The sequence below is a fragment of the Aethalodelphis obliquidens genome, unplaced genomic scaffold, assembly GCF_003676395.1.
Source record: "Aethalodelphis obliquidens isolate GAN/ISIS:26980383/991018 unplaced genomic scaffold, ASM367639v1 scaffold39, whole genome shotgun sequence".
Taxonomy (NCBI): domain Eukaryota; kingdom Metazoa; phylum Chordata; class Mammalia; order Artiodactyla; family Delphinidae; genus Aethalodelphis; species Aethalodelphis obliquidens.
Genome location: NW_020837983.1, coordinates 13,928,506 through 13,947,273, shown reverse-complemented (window position 1 = coordinate 13,947,273; position 18,768 = coordinate 13,928,506). Strand labels below are relative to the sequence as shown.

The 18,768-nt window shown below is 40.6% G+C and overlaps 1 long non-coding RNA gene across 3 annotated transcripts in view; it reads left to right on the top strand.

The window, feature by feature from the left end:
* The first annotated feature begins 7,516 nt into the window (after nucleotides 1-7,516).
* Nucleotides 7,517-18,768, top strand: part of LOC113633422 (uncharacterized) — a 59,106-nt gene continuing 47,854 nt past the window's right edge. For 2 of the 3 annotated variants that reach the window (XR_003438192.1, XR_003438191.1), the window contains exon 1: nucleotides 7,517-7,647. This is a non-coding gene — a long non-coding RNA (uncharacterized LOC113633422). Of the gene's footprint in view, nucleotides 7,648-8,543; nucleotides 8,911-18,768 lie in introns of those variants that run through there. The other variant, XR_003438193.1, reaches the window with a different exon arrangement.

Below are 18,768 nucleotides of genomic sequence, written 5' to 3'. Positions count from 1 at the left end.
GAGATCACTGTAATTACAGAAGGACGCTTTTAAGGGGAGGGTGACAAGAAAAGGATTAAATAACTGAGAACTGAACAAGAAGTTTAACAGGGGCCACAGAGAAGGAGGAGGTGTGCTGGGTCCCACTGGAGGAAGCTGGAGGTTTTGTTCACTGATATATAGAGGAATGGGGTTGGGGAAGAGCTTATAATGTGAGCATTTACTGTGAGTCACTGTACCATCCCTATTGAGTGTCACATGTAAAAGCTAGAGCCAAGAACAGGCATGCCAAGTGAAGGCTAGGACTGCATTCAAGAACCCATGGAGAAGATGCACTGAGCTGGGAGGACCAAGATGTTGAAAGGAGTTGGACACTCCAGGCGAGTTCTGAAACAGCTCAGCAGGAGGCAGTGGGAGGAGTTCAGAACGAGCGCACGGATATCTGGGCAGAGAAGGCTGCCAGGAGGTGTAAGGACCTGCCGTGGGGTTGGGTTGGAAGCCAAGAAGGTCAGTTCAGGAGGAGCTGGAATCCTAGGCAGGGTGGCAAGGATGCTACCTCGTCAGGAAGGAGACTTGGCAGACACCCTAGATTCGGACCAGAGCTACAGGGCAGAGAGAAGCTTGATTCCCAAGAGCGGGACATGAGGCCAGTGTTTAGGTCTTGCCCATCCAGAGAGCAGTCAAGGACAGCAGGCTGCTTGTGACCTGGAACTATGTCTCATTGCTCTCCGTAGCCTCACTACCTAGCACAGTGCCTGGTGTTCAGAAAGCACTTGATCAATGTTCGTTGGAATGAACCAAAAAATGAATGACAAAAGAATAAGGCCAAGTTCAAAATACCCAATAAGCTTTGAATTTTATTCCTCCCTCTGGTGGCTTTTGACAGCCTTTGGCTTTCTTTCTAGGGCCAGATAGTTCATGTGGAACCACCCTCACGGTCCCTCCTGAGAACTCTTGGCTACCCAGTGTGTCTCCTTCCCTTCTCTTTACGTGGTAGGTGTGCTCGATACGGCCACATTCCACTTAGCGGCTTGTTTCCATGGCAACTTGCTTCTTCATTATGCCACACTCACCCTGCCTCTCATTACGAGGCATTGCCGTATCTTATTCAGATTTCTAACCCTGTCAGTTCCCAGCCGTGTTTATATCCTGTCTGATATAGAATGTCTTACATTAAGGGAACATTGTCTTCTCAGAAAATTAACTTTAAAAATTGCATTTAAACACATTATGGCATGATTTATTTTCCAACTAGAAATATCAATTTTCTCCACAACTTCCTTGCCAAGAAACAAGTTCCCTTGTCAGCCATTTTCACTGACTCTTTTCAAAACTTTTTTCTCCATGCATATTTTAAAACCCTGGACAGAAGAAGCATCTGGCTCCTGAAGTAATGTATGGCTCTCAAACTTACACCTACATCTGCGGACTCTACCCCCTGGTGGTCACTGCCATGGTCAGACCACCAGCAATCTCTCCCTTGGTACTGAAGAAGATCTGAACAGCATCCCAAGAAAATGTAGGCACAAGAGTCGCAGGGCACACTTCATTTCATTTTATTGTGTCACTTTTATTAGACCAGTCCATTTGTGTTTTAAGGCTCCCGACATGGTTTTCATCACTTTAATGAAGAAAGATCTAGCTAATCTGTTCTTAGAATCCATCTTGGTCAACTTACAGAGTGTGTCTTGACCTTAGTCTCTTTCTCAGCTGTCAACTATTTTAAGAAACACTCAGATGGGACCCACTAATGCCGGTTCAGGATCACCTCGTCTTTTCTTTTCAAGGCGGATTTTCACATCTGCTGGAAGAACTGGCTGCCACACACTTGCCACTTGTAGCCAGTGTGGATAGGCTTGTCCTTGGTCCAGCAGCTCATTCTGTTCCTCAGTTGGGGCCTTTCACCATTCCTTACCTTCCCATAAAGCACCAAATGGATTCCTACATTTGGTGTCTCTCACTTATAAGGTCCCTCATGGCTCAGCTCAGTGTATTGCTGGGATCCTTCATTTAGGTCTTTGCCTCAATGCTCAGTGAGCCTCTATGTAGCAGAACATTTATTTATTGTGGCTAAGATATACTTCCAAGTTCCATAGAACAACTTTCCTCTGCCTGTGCAGGGGAAAAAAAAAATTCAGTTCTGAAGGACCTACTATATAGCACAAGGAACTACACTCAATATTTTGTAATAGCCAATATGAGAAGAGAATCTGAAAAAGAATATATATATAACTGAATCACTTGCTGTGTACCAGAAACTAACACAACATTGTAAATCTACTATACTTCAATTTAAAAAAAAGGAAAAAAAATCAATTCTGATTTCTCCTGCCCTTTTCACACCTGCATTTAGAGTTAGAATGCATCAGAGGATGTGTAAAGTTCATCCTAACCGTGCAGCTATGCTATAACCCAGTAGAAGATATTTTCTGAAGAGTTGGTTACGCATACCAGACATACTGTACAAGGGGTGATTTTTTTTTTTTTTTTTGCGGTACGCGGGCCTCTCACTGTTGTGGTCTCTCCCGTTGTGGAGCACAGGCTCCGGACATGCAGGCTCAGCGGCCATGGCTCACGGGCCCAGCCACTCCGTGGCATGTGGGATCCTCCCGGACCGGGGCACGAACCCATGTCCCCTGCATCGGCAGGCGGACTCTCAACCACTGCGCCACCAGGGAAGCCCCAAGGGGTGATTCTTGTAGGGGAAAGTCTTTGCTGGTTGTTTACTGTACTGGGTTGAATTGTGTCCCGCACAAAAATACCTTCAGGTCCTAATACCCATTATCCGTGAATATGACCTTATTTGGAGACACGGTCTTTGCAAATGTAGTCAAATTAAGATGGGGTTATACTGGATTAGGTTTGGTCCGAATACGACTGCTGTTCTTAAAAGAAGAGAGAATATTGGACACAGAAGGATGAAGGTCATGTGAAGACAGAGGCAGAAATTGGACTTGTGTTGCCATAAGCCAAAGGATGTGAAGAATTTTCAATAACCACCAGAAGGCAGAAGAGACAAGGGAAGATTCTCTCCTAGAAACTTTGGAGGAAGCATGGCCCTGCCAATGCCTTGAATTCAGCTTCCAGGCTCCAGAACTATGAGCGCATACATTTCTGTTGTTTTAAGGCCTCCAATTTGTCATTTGTTACAGCACCCTAGGAAACCAATACATTCACCACTGGAAAACTAAATAAAGGTAAGAAGTTTGAGGGGCTTCCCTGGTGGCGCAGTGGTTGAGAGTCCGCCTGCTGATGCAGGGGACACGGGTTCGTGCCCCGGTTCGGGAGGATCCCACATGCCGTGGAGCAGCTAGGCCCGTGAGCCATGGCCGCTGAGCCTGCATGTCCGGAGCCTGTGCTCCACAACGGGAGAGACCACAACAGTGAGAGGCCCGTGTACCGCAAAAAAAAAAAAAAAGAAGTTTGAAACTTGGGAATTTTGTCCTGCCTCCAAAGTTCAAATCCCCAAGGATAAATGGGAATTTGCCCAGTTTGTTTCTTGGATATGAGAAAAAAACAGAGACATTTTTCCTCCCCTGACATTGGTATCATTGTTAGCCGTAATATATTAGACTATCATATTTGAGCTACTGCCTAAATATTTACAGCTCCTCCTGGAGTATGAATGCCTAACATCCTGATAAGAGGCTGCTTGAGAGACACACCCCTGACCATGATGCACAGCTTTGCACCCTCCCTCCATGCCCAGCTAGTGAATTAAACATGACTGCTTGAGTTGACTCCTTAATCTGCAAGGGCAGCAGGCAGCTTGGGGGTTGGATGTGATAAGTAATGGGGATTACAAATGACCATTGTAAATTCTCATCCGAGGAAAAGCTCCGCACAAATTGCTTTTTAGATTATTTTTTTGTTTGTTGTTTTGGGAGAAAGAGTTCTAGAGCTGAGGCTTGATGGAGAAGCTGGAGTAGGGATGGGAGCAAATGCAATGGTTTGGTAAGGAAATGATAGTGGCAGTTAACACTGGGAAAAAAAAGCAGATTCAAGAGATGTGCAGCAAGGGAATTGGTTGGGTGCTGGATAGAAGCAGAGTTACAAATAAAACTGACTCCTAAGCTGAGAAAATCTGGAAAATATTTGGGTCACTGATTGTGATGGGGAGTTGATGTTTGAGACTAAGAAGGGCAAGAAAGAGGGTGATGAGGTTGGGGATCTAGCAGCCTCATGAGCTAATAGAGCTCGTAGGGCTCTCCAAGTCATTGACTCCAGGGGTCACCCTGAGGCCCACAGAGGGGAAACTACTCAACCAAAATCCTACGGCCAGCGACAGACAGAGCCCAAGCCAGAATCCAGGACTCCTATCATCGTCCTGTATTCTTTCCAAATTAGAAGACTGGAAGAAAGTGGGGAGCTTTAGGCTGAAGCCTGTAGATTTTGTAGAACCCCGCTTTATAGCTGGTAACAAACACGGTTCCCGAAAAAGAATATATGAGCAGAGGCCGCAAACCACCAGCTCATGGATTGACCTCGACTCTATTTTTTTAAATTAATTTTTGAATTGATTACTGGGAATTCCCTGGTGGTCCAGTGGTTAGGATTTGGTGCTTTCACTGCTGTGGCCTGGGAACTAAGATCCCACCAGCTACACGGCGCAGCCAAAAAAAATTTTTTTAATCGATTACTAACAGTTAAAAAGTAAGCAATATATGTGGAATCTAGAAAATGGTACAGATGAACTTAGTGGCAAAGCAGAAACAGAGACACAGATGGAGAGAACAAACGTATGGATACCAAGGGGGGAAGGGAGGGTGGGATGAACTGGGAGATTGGGATTGATATATATACAATACTATGTATAAAATAGATAACTAATGAGAACCTACTGTATAGCACAGGGAACTCTACTCAATGTTCTGTGGTGACCTAAATGGGAAGGAAATCTACAAAAGAGGGGATATATGTATACATAGAGCTGATTCACTTTGCTGTGTAGCAGAAACTAACACAACATTGTAAAGCAACTATACTCCAATAAAAATTAATAAAAACTTAAATTAATTAATTAAAAAATAATAAAAGGCCTTAAAAAAAAAAAGAGTAAGCGAGCTCCTCTAAAACTCTGGCTGTCTAGCTGTTCTGGGACAAGCCAGTGGATCTATGAGAAAGGAGGAAGAGCTGCCCTCTGTTTAGATGAGGCAGGCAGGCACAGGCTGGTGTGCCCATCTACCTGGCCGGCTTCGCTAACTTATATTCTCTACCTGGCCCCTGCGGGCCCTGGAGTCTGCCAGCCCTGGGAGGGGAGGAAAGGCAGAGGCCCTGAGCCCGAGGCCGAAGCCAGAGTTGGGACTGTTAATGGCAGGGGTGAAAACAACCTGGCAAAGAAACCCAGGGGCTAGAAGGACTAGAGAGCCTAGGTCACAGAAGCTAAGGTCTTGTCCAGAAAGTCAGGGACAGACATTTCATCTATTTTTAGATAAAGCAACAGGATGTGGAAACCAAAAATGTGGTCAGTTCTCCCATACTGCGCAATGGTGATGACTTATGCAAAACATCCTCTTTTCCTATTTTTAACTAGATCACAGAAGCTGCATCAAAGGACTGGCTGCTGACTAATCCTGTTGAGACGCCTTTCTCTGAGTTGCATAAATGTCATCTACACGAGCTAGAGAACATTTGAGAAGGAAAAAAACACCCTGTTAAGACTCCTGCACACAGGGCATTCTTAAAAATAGTCTTCTGAGTGGTATCAAGGTGTTCTGGGCCACAGCTTTCTGGAACTTATCTAGGATTTCATGGCTGAATGGTGCAGATATTCAAAGAGAAATCATTCATTTATTAAAGATGAATTAATGATCCATGACGTTTTTGGACTCTAAAGTACAGTGATGACAGTTTTTCAGTAGATCACCTGGAGAATTACGCTGATTTTTTCAGCAGAATTATTATCTAGTTGTATAAATATCCCTGCACCAGGAACAGGCATTTTATTGGAGAAAAGGAATCAGGAATGAAAGCAAAGGGTTGTCAATGCGTTATGGACGAGAACCACATCATGACAATGGTAGGCCTTGGACATCAGCAGAGAGCTCAGCCATCATGGAGGGCAACCTTCTCACTTTACTGAGGGGGGAGACGGAGCTGTTACAGGTGGTGTGGAGGCCCTGCCCCCCCCCCCCCCCCCCCCCCCCCCCAGGCCTCACCACTTCTGTGCGTTCCCACTGTCCAGTGGCCAGACTCTGAAATCTCTTTGCCTGGGGGCTTTTTTCATAACTGAGGAAAGCCAGGTGTGCCAGGGAATAAATACCACCGAGAAGCAGCAGCAGCCCACAGTCAGGGACTGGTAGGACTTGGTGTCTAAATACCCCAGGCCCTCACCCCTCAGTGGGGCGTGAGCTCTACAAGCTGCTAACACAGAGAGAGTAGGCTGCAGGCTTTAACAGGCAAGTATCTTGCTAGAGTTAATGTAATAATGTTGTTTTGTTTTCAATGTGTATGTCTGTGTGTGTGGTATGTATAGTTTATATATGTATATTTAAGATGTATATATTGTGTATATTAATGTATATATGTAACTATGGGTATATAATAAATAATGTATATATGATGTTTATATAAGTTACTTTCTATTTACAGAAGGTGATACTGTTTTTCCATTTACAGTGGTGTTATAAAGTTTCCTTTTATTTTTTAAAAATTTATTTTATTGAAGAATAGGTGATTTACAATGTTGTGTTAATTTCTACTGTATAGCAAATGATTCAGTTATACATATATATACATCCTTTTTCATATTCTTTTCCACTACTATATGTGGAACTTTTCCACTAACTATATGTCGAATATAGTTCCACTGAGCTTCCACTACTTTTCCACTAACTATATGTCGAATATAGTTCCCTGAGCTACACAGGAGGATCTTGTTGTTTATCCATCCTATATATAATAGTTGCCTCTGCTAGTCCCAAACTCCCAATCCTTCCCTTCCCCACACCCTGTCAGGTCATCAGCCTCTGTTTCAAGCACGGCACCTCTGTCTTTGTTGGGTTAAGAACTGGTGATATAAAGAAGGAATTAGAGATACAAACTACTAGACATAAAATAGGTAAACAACAAGGATTTACTGCATAGCACAGGGAATTATATTTAATATCTTGTAATAACCTATAATGAAATATAATCTGAAAACAAAAGCTGGATCACTTTGCTGTACACCTGAAACTAACACAACATGGAAAATCAACTACTTCTATTTAAAAAATACATTGTAGGCTTTGAACTGTACATTTAAAAATTGTTAAAATGGCAAATTTTATGTTACATATATTTTACCATAATAAAAAATACAAAATAAAAATATATAGGTTTAAAAAAAGGTGACTTAGAGGAAGGGGGCTTTACTGCTTAAAAGAATAGTAGTTGATACGTTTGCAAATTTCAAATGGAGTACAACACTCAATCGATCACGAAATTGAGGCCCAGAGAGATTAAATGACATTTCCCAGTTCCCACACAGAGTCTGTGAAAAAGCCAGGACAAGGCCCCATTCCCTTAACTCCCATCCATGCTCTTTCCACAGTACTCACCTCCTGAGGAGGCGGGACTTGAAGAATGGGAGGAAGTGAATGGGGAGAGAAGATTGGAGCGTGCAATGAGGAGGTCCAAGAGAGCAAAGGTGTGAAGGGGGAATGCAGGCGACTCTCCCCAAGCCAGGTGGGAAGAGCTTTTTGACTAAAGGGAGGGTTGGGGCAGAAGCGGGGTCAGATTGGAGGGGAGTGTGAATGACCGATGGGAAGAATGTTAACTCCCCAGGACCTATGATGCAAGTCTCTGAGCTGGGAAACGATAGGTCAAAACCATGCTGTAGGAGGCAGCATGGTAGAAAGTAACTATGTTCAAATACTGTTTCCAGGACACAGTGCAGACAAGTTACTTAGCCTCTCTGTGCCTTGGTTTCTTCACCTACAAAACAACAACAGCGTCAGAACTCCCCTCATGAAATTTTGGTGAGGATTAATGGAACTAATACGCCAGAAACAATATCTAGTATCTAGTAAGGACTCAATAAATCATACCTATTATGATTTCTAAGGACTGAATTGACTCAAGAGACAGAAGTGCCTTGGCTGAGCTAGTTAATAGCAGAGCCAGAATTAGGAGTCAGTTCCTATAATTTCTAATTCAACCTTTTTCTTTCATTGTATCATATTTTAAAACAACGGATTATTTATTTTCTGGTATGTATTAGCATTTCGACTTGCAAGACATAGCACTCATTCTTTGTGTACAATCACTACAATGGTTTCCTTTTGGAAAAAGAATTTTGATCAATTTTCTTTCACTCTCTAATTAATATATCACATTTAGAGTGAGTGCACTGTGTGCTTTGAAAAAGAAAGACTTTCAATTTTCAGGTCTTCAGGCAACTGACATTGCAGCCTGACTTTAAACCATAAGAAATTACATATGACATTTAGAATATAGTAACTATTCCGATTGCTTCTTTGTGTCTGTGGAGAAAACATTTATTTTTACCAAATGTTATCTTTTCCCGCTTTCATCAAATGAATCATACTTAGGACCCAAGAGCATCTGTTGTTCTTTATGATTCATTGATCAACCATGAAAGAACAAACAAATCAAATACCGAAACTTGGGTGGCACTTTATTGGTGATTGTCTAAAGGAGACTGTGGTCTCCCAAAGAATCATAGACCTTAAGAGATGGCAGCTTCCTTGGAGATTCCGTATCCCTGCTCCTTCATCTTTATAGACGAGAAAATTCGGTTCAGAAAGGTGAAGTGACTTTTGCAAAGTCATCCAGCTAGTTGGTGGAAAAGAGGGATTTTGATCCCATTTTTTTTTTCTAACTTTGAAAAAGAAAGAGGGATTTTGATCCCCCGCCCCTTTTTTTTCTGACATTGCATCATGTCCTGCATCAACTCATGGATTTCTGAAAAGTCTTCCTGCATTTCAGGTAGGCCAGATCCAGTCTGCTGCTTCTTTGTGCAAGTAAAGTTTTATTGAAACACAGCCATGCTCATTCCTTTACTGATTGTCTATGGCTGCTTTCTCACTACAGTGGCAGAGGTGAGGGGGTTGTACCAGACCCACGTGACTGCAAAGCCTGAAAGACCTACTATCAGTCCCTTCACAAAAAAAGTGTGCCAGTTTCCATTGTATATCAAGCCTAGTTGAAATTCTGTTTTTTGTTTTTATTCTTTTTGTATCAGACCCTAATGTCAATGTTGCGTAAAGTGGGCTTGGGCAGGGAAGAATGGGAAAGAAGAAAGAGAAAGGAAAGAGCTAACATTTATTTGTCTCATTGGGGGAGACTTTTTATGTGTCACCCCATTTAATTCTCAAAAAGATGCTATCAGATTGCTCTTTTAAGCCCCATTTTATAAATAAGAAAACTGAGGCTAAGAGAGAGAAAAGCCGAGTTGCCTAAGTTCATGTCACTAATAATTAGCAGGACTAAGGTTTGAATCCAGCCTTCCCCATTCTAAAACTCTCTGTTCTTTCTTCTGTACCTTGTGACTGTCACAGTCAAGGTTACCTTCTATTTTTAAAATGTGATATATCATCCCTTAAATTGAAAGAGTTGAATTAAAAAATAATATTGGATACCAAATCATATTTGATAAATCGTTAAATACTAGTTACAATTGTCTAATTCATGATGCCATCATGGGTTTTATTTTCCTCTGGGTGCTCATTTATACAAGTGGGTGAGTTGGACTGCAGAACATAATAGTATATTTTTTGACAATTAGCATTTTGCATTATTGGCTGAACTTGATGGATTTAATAGCTCCTGCAGCAACTTGTAGAATGGAGGTCTTGTGTGTATGTCCACACAACTAATTACATAGATACCACATAGATGTGTTTTTATTTAATCAACAATTCCTCCTCTCCAAAGTTGGCTACACTTCTCTAAAGCAGTGTTTACCAGTTTGCCTCATCATCTGAATTGCCCGTGAAGACCCTAGAAGACAGATTCCCAGGACCCTTCCAGGTCTCTCTAGTTAGTATATCTGGGTTTAGGTTTGGGAATCCATAATTTTACATTATTTTGTAACCTCGGAAGGTAATTCTGATGATTAATCAGCTCTGGGAACCAGTACTCTGTAAGGTCATGAAGGGATGGATGTCCGTATCTTTGTCTCAGTCCTTCCTGGTCTTCCCTTACATCGTCTAACCTGTCCTCTTCCTGAGTCCCACTCGGTGATCAGTGGGTACATTGTTCCTTGTCTTTGCTGAATGAGGCTGGGGGCGAGGGCATCTCACACACCACACTATGTATTTCCTCAGTGTCCAGTAAAGCAGTGCAGGCACTTTCTGCCTTAATCGTAGTTACTGTGTTTAGTTATGCTTTTATTTCTCTCATTGCTTTTTTTGCTTTTCATTTGCATTTGCAAAATTTCCTCAGATACAGATCTGACTAACTTCTGCTTTTTGACTAAAAAGTGAGGTTCATAGACACCCAAAATTTAGATCATAAAAGTCTATTATCCCCTGTACCCTGTTACTCATCTCCCTGTCATTTCCAACTTTTAAAAATGTCACTGCAACCATTAGCAATTAAAATCAAAAGGTACTTTGTACCCTGAAAGTTTGGTAGTCTCAGACACGCATTAATTTAAACCTTTCCTCCCCACTGTACAGGGTTTACATTAGCCTAATATAACAGGCTTTTAAATATACATATATAACCACACTCAACACACATTCATTTTATTAACCAGTTCCTCTACCATAGTATAAATTAAATAAAATAATTATATATAGTAGGGTGTATATGTTAATCCCAAACTCCTAATTTATCCCTCCCCCCCCCAACATTTCCCCTTTGGTAACCATAGTTTCTTTTCTATGTCTGTGAGTCTGTTTCTGTTTTGTAAATAAGTTCATTTGTGCCAGTTTTTAGATTCCACATATAAGCGATACTGTATGATATTTGTCTTTCTCTGTCTGATTTCCTTCACTTAATATTATAATCACTAGGTCCATCCATGTTACTGCAAATGGCATTATTTCATTCTTTTTTATGGCTGAGTAGTATTCCACTGTATATATGCACCACATCTTCTTTCTCCATTCCTCTGTCAATGGACATTTATGTTGCTTCCATGTCTTGGCTATTGCAAATAGTGCTGCAATGAACATTGGGGTGCATTCTTCTTTCGAATTATGGTTTTCTCTAGATATATGCCCAGAAGTGGGATTGCTGGGTCATATGGTAGCTCTATTTTTAGTTTTTTAAGGAACCTCCAGACTGTTCTCTACAGTGGCTGTACCAATTTACATTCCCACCAACAGTGTAGGAGGGTTCCCTTTTCTCCACACTCACTCCAGCATTTATTATATGTAGACTTCTTAACGATGGCCATTCTGACCAGTGTGAGGTGATGCCTCACTGTAGTTTTGATTTTCACTTCTCTGGTAATTAGTGATGCTGAGCATCTTTTCATGTGCTTTTTGGCCATGTGTATGTCTTCTTTGGAGAAACGTCTATTTAGATCTTCTGTCCATTTTTTGATTGGGTTGTTTGTTTTTTTGATGTTGAGCTGAATGAGCTTTTTATATATTTATAAAATAAATAATCAACAAGGACCTACTGTATGGCACAGGGAACTCTACTCAATATTCTGTAATAACCTATGTGGAAAAAGAATCTGAAAAAGAACGGACATATGTGTATACATAACTGAATCGCTTTGCTGTACACCTGAAACTAATACAACATTGTAAATCAACTATACTCCAAAAAAAAAAAAAGTCAATCAGGACTGTTAAGAAAAATAAAAGACATTTACAAGCTTCCCATTCAAGATGGGGACCTAAAAGGACCCTGAACTCACCTCCTGCCACAGACACACCAAGTTTACAACTACACATGGAACAGTTTCCTCTGAAAAAAAACCTAAAAACTGGCTGAGGCACTCCTAGCATCCAGCGAACGAGAGAAGGTCTACATGGAAGCCCCCGGTAGGAGAGGCTGGGATACAGTCTCGCCAGAAACCCCACTTCCTCCTCCTTTTCCTCCTCCTCTTTGACCCCTTGACCCCTGAGAACCCGCAGCTTCTCACTGAGGAGCAAAAGCTTTAAACCCCATATTGGGCACCTCCCACTTTTAAGATCTGCACCTGAGAGACGGGCCTCCAAAACATCTAGCTTTGAAAACTAACGGGGGCTCTGTCCACAAGCCCCACAAGTCTCTACGGAACTGGGCTCTTAAAGGGTTCGCACGGGGATGCACCAGCCCCAAAGCTCAGGGCAAAGCGTGGGTGCAGGGTGCCAGGACTTGTAGGGGGAGAGGCCCACGTGCTGGTCTTGGAGTTGGCCTAGGCTCAGGCATCTGATCAGACAGGCATTTGCTGGCGCTCTGGGGGCGGGGGGGCGGGCAGGACGGGGTGGGGAGCTGGCGGCTGCCATCTTGGCTCTCCGTCCGCCGCCTCCAGGGGCCAGGGTCCCCTGAGCGGAGCTTTTATGTGTGTCTGGCTGCCGCCCAGGAGCCACTCCTTGATTGCCTGGCTCTGCTGGCCAATGGGGCTTGCGTCTTTGGGTCCCCTGGGAGTATGGTAATCTGCAAGGTGGTTCTTGGTCTGCCACCTGGGGCAGTGCACAGACAGTCGTCTGAGGCACCCTCCCCAGGCTCTCTGCGAGTGCAGCCTCTTTGCTGGTCCTGGACCTCCGGTTGGAGGTGCAGGCCCACCTATAGGGCTCTATGGACGTGGATGTGCTCTCAGGGAAGGTAGGCTAGTGTAAGGCATCTTTGCGCTCTCCCTCTGCCTTGCTATAGCTCACAGACAGGAGTTTGTACACTCCTCTGGAGTCCCAATTTGGGGGACTGCTTCCCCAGGGGACACCTCGAGATGGTGGCCAGCGAGGCATACACTTGCAGTCCCATAGGATTGTATATACCTGCATACTTTAAAAACTGCTGCCTGAAGGTCTGGCTTCTTAATCACATACCACAATATAGCACATTAGAAAACTCTAAATATGAAAAATAATCTTCCACAATCTCACCAGCAATCATTGACTTTTTCATTCATGCCACCTTCTAGTCGCTGTCCAGCTCATTTTCAGAATCTGTATTGACTTTTTTCTTCCTGTATTGTGATTTTAAAATACAATATTTGTTTAACCAAAAAAAAAAAAAAACCTCTTAAAGAGCTATGCATAAGCTCTACCAAGCACAGCATTGATTTCTAATGTGTATGTGAGTAATAAATTTACGAATATCATGGGTTACCCTCCTTGTGTTTCTTGTGCTCTCCTGCAATAGTTCATGGACTGGCTTTGCGAATCGGTGCTTGTCCAAATAGATATTTTATATTCATCTCTTCAATTCTTGCTTACTAAACTTCACAGATATAGTGGTTCCCCATGATATATTATTAAGAACAAACAATTAACTTGTCATTTATTTAAAAGAACAAAGTTCTCATTTCAAAAGCTCTGCATGCATTTACCATAATTATATGGGAATCTTTTCAAAGCTGCTTTTTCATCTTTTGAGGTTCCCCCTCTAACTTTGCCAAATATAGTTATTAATAAATCTCTACAATAATTAATTTTAAACAAATTTGCTTACAATTTAAAACAAGTTTGGAATGTTTTATTTATGTAGGCACTTTAGTAAATGCAAAAAGATATTGGGCATCCTTGAAAGTAATATTGGGTTGGCCAAAAATTTCGTTTGGTTAATGAATACATTGTTCAATAAAGTTCTTAGTGAAAATGAAAAATGTCTTTTATTTTTACTTAAAACTGAACGAACTTTTTGGCCAACCCAATATTTTAAAAAACTGACCTTATAAATTCTCTGATGTATGAACTTTGTATTAATACTTATATAAATGCATACCACCACCTCTTCCATTACCATAAGGCTTAATGATTATGGTCTTAGGGTAATGTTAAAGATTTCTTTTAAATAAGTAGTACCCAACATCTTTTTGAGAACATTTAACTTTTTTTACTTGGAGGCAGTGTGAGGGATTGGTGAATCTAATCATTTACATCAGATTCAATCTAGTGTGTATCCTCCCTCAAAGTAAATGAGTTAACCTTATCATTAAACCTTATTTTGTTTTAAATACAAGAATAATAATAGGGCTTCCCTGGTGGCATAGTGGTTGGGGGTCTGCCTGCTGATGCAGGGGACGCGGGTTCGTGCCCCGGTCCAGGAGGATCCCACGTGCCGCGGAGTGGCTGCGCCCATGGGCAGTGGCGGCTGGGCCTGCGCGTCCGGAGCCTGGGCTCCACAGCAGGAGAGGCCACAGCAGTGAGAGGCCCGTGTACCGCAAAAAATAACAATAATAATAATAATAATAATAATAAAATAATTGACCTCAATGGTCTTTGTCAGTATTAGTGACTTTGGGTGAAAAAGTTAGTTCTTACTCACTCAGAAATAAGATATTTTGATCCACCAGAGGGCAGACAGAAGAAGCAAGAAAAACTACAATCCTGAAGCCTGTGGAACAAAAACTACATTCACAGAAAGATAGACAAGATGAAAAGGCAGAGGGCTATGTACCAGATGAAGGAACAAGATAAAACCCCAGAAAAACAACTAAATGAAGTGGAGATAGGCAACCTTCCAGAAAAAGAATTCACAATAATGATGGAGAAGATGATCCAGGACCTCGGAAAAAGAATGGAGGCAAAGATCGAGAAGATGCAAGAAATGTTTAACAAAGACCTAGAAGAATTAAAGAACAAACAAACAGAGATGAACAATACAATAACTGAAATGAAAAATACACTTGAAGGAATCAATAGCAGAATAACTGACGCAGAAGAACAGATAAGTGACCTGGAAGACAGAATGGTGGAATTCACTGCTGTGGAACAGAATAAAGAAAAGAGAATACAAAGAAATGAAGACAGCCTAAGAGACCTCTGGGACAACATTAAATGCAACAACATTCGCATTATAGGGGTCCCAGAAGGAGAAGAGAGAGAGAAAGGACCAGAGAAAATATTTGAAGAAGTTATAGTCGAAAACTTCCCTAACATGGGAAAGGAAATAGCCACCCAAGTCCAGGAAGCACAGTGAATTGTATACAGGATAAACCCAAGGAGAAACATGCCAAGACACATAGTAATCAAATTAGCAAAAATTAAAGACAAAGAAAAATTATTGAAAGCAGCAAGGGAAAAATGACAAATAATATACAAGGGAACTCCCATAAGGTTAACAGCTGATTTCTCAGCAGAAACTCTACAAGCCAGGAGGGAGTGGCATAATATACTTAAAGTGATGAAAGGGAAGAACCTACAACCAAGATTACTCTACCTGGCAAGTGTCTCATTCAGATTCAATGGAGAAATCAAAAGCTTTACAGACAAACAAAAGCTAAGAGAATTCAGCACCACCAAACCTGCTTTACAACAAATGCGAAAGGAGCTTCTCTAAGTGGGAAACACAAGAGAAGAAAAGGACCTACAAAAATAAACCCAAAACAATTAAGAAAATGGTCATAGGAACATACATATCGATAATTACCTTAAAAGTGAATGGACTAAATACTCCAGCCAAAAAACACAGGCTTGCTGAATGGATACAAAAACAAGACCCATCTATCTGCTGTCTACAAGAGACCTACTTCAGACCTAGGGACACATACAGACTGAAAGTGAGGGGATGGAAAAAGATATTCCATGCAAATGGAAAACAAAAGAAAGCTGGAGTAGCAATACTCATATCAGATAAAATGGACTTTAAAATAAAGAATGTTACAAGAGACAAGGAAGGACACTACATAATGATCAAGGGATCAATCCAAGAAGAAGATATAACAATTATAAATATATATGCACCCAACATAGGAGCAGCTCAATACATAAGGCAACTGCTAACAGCTATAAAAGAGGAAATTGACAGTAACACAATAATACTGGGGGACTTTAACACCTCACTTACACCAATGGACAGATCATCCAAAATGAAAATAAATAAGGAAACAGAAGCTTTAAATGACACAATAGACCGGATAGATTTAACTGATACTTATAGGACATTCCATCCAAAAACAGCAGATTACATTTTCTTCTCAAGTGCGCATAGAATATTCTCCAGGATAGATCACATCTTGGGTCACAAATCAAGCCTCAGTAAATTTAAGAAAATTGAAATCATATCAAGCATCTTTTCTGACCACAATGCTATGAGATTAGAAATGAATTACAGGGGAAAAAACGTAAAAAACACAAACACATGGAGGCTAAACAATACGTTACTAAATAAGCAAGACATCACTGAAGAAATCAAAGAGGAAATCAAAAATACCTAGAAACAAATAACAATGAAAACACGACGATCTAAAACCTATGGGATGCAGCAAAAGCTGTTCTAAGAGGGAAGTTTATAGCTATACAAGCCTACCTCAAGAAACAAGAAAAATCTCAAATAAACAATCTAACCTTACACCTAAAGGAACTAGAGAAAGAAGAACAAAAATAACCCAAAGTTGGCAGAAGGAAAGAAATCATAAAGATCAGAGAAGAAATAAATGAAATAGAAACAAAACAATAGCAAAGATCAATAAAACTAAACGTGGTTCTTTGAGAAGATAAACAAAATTGATAAACCATTAGCCAGACTCATCAAGAAAAAGAGGGAGATGACTCTAATCAGTAAAATTAGAAATGAAAAAGGAGAAGTTACAACAGACACCGCAGAAATACAAGGCATCCTAAGAGACTACTACAAGCAACTCTATGCCAATAAAATGGACAACCTGGAAGAAATGGACAAATTCTTAAAAAGGTATAACCTTCCAAGACTGAACCAGGAAGAAATAGAAAATATGAACAGACCAATCACAAGTAACGAAATGGAAACTGTGATTAAAAATCTTCCAAAAATCAAAAGTCCAGGACAAGATGGCTTCACAGGTAAATTCTGTCAAATATTTAGAGAAGAGCTAACACCCATCTTTCTCAAACTCTTCCAAAAAACTGCAGAGGAAGGAACACTCCCTAACTCATTTTATGAGGCCACCATCACCCTGATACCAAAACCAGACAAAGATACTACAAAAAAAGAAAATTACAGACCAATAACACTGATGAATATAGATGCAAAAATCCTCAACAAAATACTAGCTAACAGAATCCAACAACAAATTAAAAGGATCATACCCCACGATCAAGTGGGATTTATCCCAGGGATGCAAGGATTCTTTAATATAAGCAAAACAATCAATGTGATACACCATATTAACAAATTGAAGAATAAATACCATACGATCATCTCAATAGATGCAGAAAAAACTTTTGACAATATTCAACACCGATTTATGATAAAAACTCTCCAGAAAGGGGGCATAGAGGCAACCTACATCAACATAATAAAGGCCATATACGACAAACCCACAGCAAACATCATTCTCAATGGTGAAACACTGAAAGCATTTTCTCTAAGATCAGGAACAAGACAAGGATGTCCACTCTCACCACTATTATTCAACATAGCTTTGGAAGTCCTAGCCACAGCAATAGGAGAAGAAAAAGAAATAAAAGGAATACAGATTGGAAAAGAAGAAGTAAAACTGTCACTGTTTGCAGTTGACATGATACTATACATAGAGAATCCTAAAACTGCCACCAGAAAACGACTAGAGCTAATCAATGAATTTGGTAAAGTTGCAGGATACAAAATTAATGCACAGAAATCTCTTGCATTCCTATACACTAATGGTGAAAAATCTGAAAGAGAAATTAGGAAACACTCCCATTTACCACTGCAACAAAAAGAATAAAATACCTAGGAATAAACCTACCTAGGGAGACAAAAGACCTGTATGCAGAAAACTGTAAGACACTGATGAAAGAAATTAAAGATGATACCAACAGATGAAAAGATATACCATGTTCTTGGATTGGAAGAATCAATATAGTGAAAATGACTACACTACCCAAAGCAATGTACAGATTCAATGCAATCCCTATCAAATTACCAATGGCGTTTTTACAGAACTAGAACAAAAAATCTTAAAATTTGTATGGAGACAGAAAAGACCTCGAATAGCCAAAGCAGTCTTGAGGGAAAAATGCAGAGCTGGAGGAATCAGACTCCCTGACTTCAGACTATGCTACAAAGCTACAGTAATCAAGATAATATGGTACTGGCACAAAAAGAGAAATATAGATCAATGGAACAGGATAGAAAGCCCAGAGATAGACGCACGCACCTATGGTCAGCTAATCTATGACAAAGGAGGCAAGGATATACAATGGAGAAAAGACAGTCTCTTCAATAAGTGCTGCTGGGAAAACTGGATAGTTACATGTAAAAGAATGAAATTGGAACATTCCCTAACACCATACACAAAAATAAACTCAAAATGAATTCGAGACCTAAATGTAACATCGGACACTATAAAACTCTTAGAGGAAAACATAAGAAGAACACTCTTTGACATAAATCACAGCAAGATCTTTTTGAATCCACCTCCTAGAGTAATGGAAATAAAAACAAAAATAAACAAATGGGACCTAATGAAACTTCAAAGCTTTTGCACAGCAAAGGAAACCATAAACAAGACAAAAAGACAACCCTTAGAATGGGAGAAAATATTTGCAAATGAATCAATGGACAACGGATTAATCTCCAAAATATATAAACAGCTCATGCAGCTCAATATTAAAGAAACAAAAAACCCAATCCAAAAATGGGCAGAAGATCTAAATAGACATTTCTCCAAAGAAGACATACAGATGGCCAAGAAGCACATGAAAAGCTGCTCAACATCACTAATTATTAGAGAAATGCAAATCAAAACTACAATGAGGTGTCACCTCACACCGGTTA